The sequence below is a fragment of the Panthera tigris genome, chromosome X, assembly GCF_018350195.1.
Source record: "Panthera tigris isolate Pti1 chromosome X, P.tigris_Pti1_mat1.1, whole genome shotgun sequence".
NCBI classification, from domain to species: domain Eukaryota; kingdom Metazoa; phylum Chordata; class Mammalia; order Carnivora; family Felidae; genus Panthera; species Panthera tigris.
The window spans coordinates 21846985-21851890 of NC_056677.1; positions in this window are offsets into that span (position 1 = coordinate 21846985).

Consider the following 4906-nt stretch of genomic DNA (forward strand, 5'->3'; position numbering starts at 1 on the left):
GATCCTACCTATTGTTTACAAAGGGTCCACTTGAGCAAAATCTCAGAGCTTGTAGAGAGTGGTAGTCAAGGAGCAGTAATCACATATGAGGATCTGCATGATGGAGGACTCAAGTGACCACAAACCTCAGAGCATAGGGACACCTGGGTGGCCCAGTTGGTTAAGCACCCAACTCTTGGTTGTGGCTCAGAGGTCATGGTTTGTAGGGGTGAGCCCCACATCTGGCTCTGCCCTGACAGTGCAGAGCCTGCTTGGGATTCTATCTCCCTTTCTCTGCACCTTCCCTGCTCTCTCGCTCTCTCTCTCCAAATAAATAAATAAACGTTTAAACAAAACACAACAAAACACCTCAGAGCATAAGCACTACTACATCCTTGCCTCTGCTTTCAGACCTGAGAGGTACCAGCCAGCTGTACTCAGCTTTGGCTGAGGTGGTACTCAGGATCTGGAGGGACGTCAGGGCGCGGCAGTAAGACAAGAAGCATCATCCATTTCCTCTGCCCCTCTTTTCTGGGTATTGCCACAAGTTGCCTGCCATTAGGAAAGAGAGCAATCTCCAGGCCTCTGACATTCCCGCAACCACCACCCACAGTACCGCTGATGCGTCACGTAGCAGAACTGAAAATGATACGAAGCACTTCATAAGCCCCATCTGCCACAGAGAACTCACGCAGAGACCCTTAAACCAAGAAGTCAGCTTAGTTGATTCAGTTCCTTTTGCTCATATAGAAAATTAAAGAGCCCATCCCAGAAAGCACACATGCTGAAAAAAGGTTGACAAAAAGCACAGGGACCATTTTCCTGGGATCCTCTGGAGAGCCTCCAATGCATGGTGTTGGTCTTTGCCCTTGACTTGAAGGATTCTGACCCAACTAAGCGATGCCCTTGTTAGCACACTGGATTTCACCCGTGATGGGAATTAGAGTGCTACCAGGGGTTGCCAAAGGCTGGTCTCCTGATGACCTTCCTAGGCATGACCTTTGTGAAGAGCAACTGCACCAATGAGGAGGAGATCTGAGAATTCCTGAATATTATATAGATATATGCTTGGAGAAAGCCCTTCATCTGCAGAGAAGCCAGAAAACTCATGACTAGACATTTAGTACAAGAAAGAAACTTGGAGGTTCAAGCATGCTCCTGATAGTGATCCCACATGCTGTGAATTCCTGTGGGGCCCAAGAGCTCAAAGAAATCAACAAGATGAAAGCCCTGAAATCTCTGACCAAAGACAATGATATGGTTCCATTTCTGCTACGCCAATACCAACTCTTTGGGAGATGGGGAAGGAAGAGCCTGAGCCAGAGCTGCCGATGGTACTGCCAGGGCTCGGGCAGGGCCCAGGGTCATGGCCAGAAGCTTTTCTACCCCTACTGAAGTCTTGGGGCAGACTCTTCACTTCCTGATTGAATAAGTCCTTCCTCCTCCGACGTAGAGAAGAACTGCTGTCGGGCAGGAGGGAACACATAGATCACCATCATACTCCTGTTTTACTGGGTAACTTGGAGGGTTTTCTGCCTTCTTTCCACCCTTCCTTCCTTCCTTTTAGTCTTCCTTTCTATCCTTCTTTCTTCCCACTTAGTTTCTCAACATTGTTCCTTTCAACAGAAAATTTATCCAGCTTCAGAATGTAAGCTTATGAATCACTACTTTGACCACACATTTACCATTGTGCATCAAGTTGAGGAGTAGGAGCTATGCTGTTTTGTATAACAAACTGGTAAATTTTCCATCTTATTTGGTGATTTAAACAGAATAATATGGCAATTGAGCAATTGCTTCTTTGGAAATATGAACGAACCGAACAGTACAACTGTCATGCTAAAGAAACAGAGAGAAAGCAAAAAATGAATGCTCAACTCTTGAATTCCCTAAACATTCAATTTGTTCTGAAAATTTAAACATACACATACCTACACACACACACAGACACACACACTGACTCAGCTTATTCAAGAATGCAGGAGAAATTAAATTTCACTAAATTAGATAATATGTTCATCGACTCATTCATTCCCTCACCGTTAAGCGAATACCTGCTTTTTGGAAAACACCACGCTATTTCTGGGGATGCTAGGATTTCTGTGATAAGAGCAAGTGGAAACTGGTGGGGTATTACGGGAGTGCACAAGGATAATTTAAAAGAAGAAAATAGAAGGTGGGAATGTAAGCAAGAGCAATTAAGAGTAAATTTCCTGAGATAAGTCTGTTCAGGAGTTCAGTAACTGCCATTCTCCGGTTACTGAAGTTCAAGTTTCACCCTGTGGTCCAAGAGGTAAAGGCTATGGGAGTGGTGGACTGGTGCCAAAACCTCAAATGATGTGTCTCTGAGGTGAGAGACGAAAGCAAAGTAGCTCTTAGCAGTTACACGGGATTCCCTGAGAAACTGGGAGAATGTTTCAATTTTGGAGCATTGTGGGTAGGCATTGTGTACCTGTCCCACCGCATGTCAGAACCATGTGCAAAGTTTAAGTGTGGACTTCAGCTCAGGTCATGATCTTGCGGTCCTTGAGTCTGAGCCCTGCGTGGGGCTCTGTGCTCACGGCTCAGAGTCTGGAGCCTGTTTCGGATTCTGTGTCTCCCTCTCTCTCTGCCCCTCCCTCATTTGTGCACTCTCTCAAAATAAATAAACACTAAAAAATGTAAGATTGGAATTTGGAGGTGATGTCCCTGGATCAGGCCTTTGAGGATCTTAGAAGGGTGAGAAGTATTTGGTATCAGGAAGGGACATGAAACAATGGGGCCTACCGGGCAGATTGTGGCAGAAAGAACTGTTCAGGGGGCCCATGATTCCCTGCCTCCTCGTAGCCATGCATTTGGGTACTCATACCCTGGTATCTGAGGAAGAGATTCTGACAAAAGCGTTAGGATGTCAGTCTCATAATCACATTACGTTACATGTCAAAGGTATGACAACACTCGTCTGATAACAGACATTGCATAAGACAGCACTTTACTATCAGATATGCTCTTGCTATCTTGCTTGCCTTGAAGAAGGAATCTGCCATGTTTCAAAAGGCCTGTGGCGAAAGCAAAGTGGCAGGATTGCAGGCTAGGTTTAGGTACCGAGGTTAGTCTCCATATAATAGCCAAAACAACAACAACAAAAAGCCCTCTAAGTCCCAAAGATGAAAGGAAATTAATTCTGGCCAACAAAATGAGCTTGAGAGTGGATATTTCGTGGTCACTTGCCATTTCCAGTCTAACATGCAAGGAATCGCTTGGTCACACCCCTCCTCCCAATAGGAAAACCTATGAACAAAGTGAATATTGGCAACTCATCTTAGATCCATCAGAGAACTGAGGTCACAAGGCTAATGGCCGTCCCCACCAAAGTGGAGAGAGAAACCAGTTGAAACAGAATCACAGCTCACAGGAGCCTAAGTCCAGGAGCAGAAAGCAGTACTGGAGCTGGTACCAGGAACGGAACCCTTAAAGTGTATTTCACAAACTGCTGGAGACTCGCTGGAGACTCGCCTCGAGTTAAAAACTCTAGGCACGTATGGGGTGCCTGGGTGGCTCGGTCGGTTAAGCGTCTGTCTTTGGCCCAGGTCACGACCTCACAGTTCGACTTTGGCTCAGGTCATGACCTCACGGTTCGTGAGTTCGAGCCTCACATCAGGCTCTGTGCTGACAGCTCGGAGCCTGGAGCCTGCTTCGGACTCTGTGTCTCCCTCTCTCTCTGCACCTCTCCCGCTCACACTCTTTCTCTCTCTCAAAAAATAAATAAACATTAAAAAATTAAAGAAAAAAAGCTCTAGGTGGGCCTAGTCTAATAGGGACCCCTAAACTTTTCTAAGTTTTACTTCTAGGAGCCCTAGCAGGTTCTTAGAGTGACAAGAAAAGTCAGGTAAAAATGTCACTGTACTTCCAGCAGGGGAAAGGAAAAAGTAGTCATCCTCAAGACTGCCCAAAGCCTTCATAAGAAGGCTTGCCTACAGAGAAATTATTACCAGAGCCTAATCGAGTAGAGTTTTATCCAGAGCCTTAACCATGTAGGGGAGAGGAAATGCCAACCCTAGCCCCTCTAGCCTTCCAAGAGGAGGAAGGGAAATACCAGAAATAGGCCCTCTTCACTTCCAGTTTCACTGAAGGACTGAAAAAACTGAGAAGCACTTGCGAAGTCACAGCCCAGGGGCACAGGCTCACGACAGAACTGAGAACGAATCATCAGATCATGGAACACTCCCCCATGTTCCAGACATTACTACCACATCAGCACAGCTCCTATACAGTCACAAAGGAATGCAAGGGAAATAATTGTACATGTCCCATCTTCTTTAAGAAAAACAGAGGTGATAAGGGGCGCCTGGGTGGCTCGGTCCGTTAAGCCTCTGACTCTTGGTTTCGGCTCAGGTCATGATCTCGTGGTTTCATGGTTCGAGCCCTGGGTCAGGCTCTGCACTAGCAGTGTGGGGCCTGCTTGGGATACTCTCCCTCTCCCTCTGTCTCTGCCCTCCTCCTCTTGCACTGTCTCTGTCTCTCTCAAAGTAAATAAATAAATAACTTTAAAAAATAAAACAAAAACTTTAAAAAAAGAAAAGAAAACAGAGAAGATGAAAAGAAGGACACCAGAGAAAATTTTGTTTCTGACAAGTGCAGCTATAGCAAACAGTAAACACTGCTTAACTCCAAGCCAGAAAAATCATAATATCTTTCACCTAGTACATTACATCTAGCTTTCAACAACAACAAAATTGTAAGTCATACTAAAAACAAAAAACAGGGGCGCCTGGGTGGCTCAGTCGGTTAAGCGGCCGACTTCAGCTCAGGTCATGATCTCGCGGTCCGTGAGGGCTGTGAGTTCGAGCCCCGCGTCGGGCTCTGTGCTGACTGCTCAGAGCCTGGAGCCTGTTTCAGATTCTGTGTCTCCCTCTCTCTGACCCTCCCCCGTTCATGCTCTGTCTCT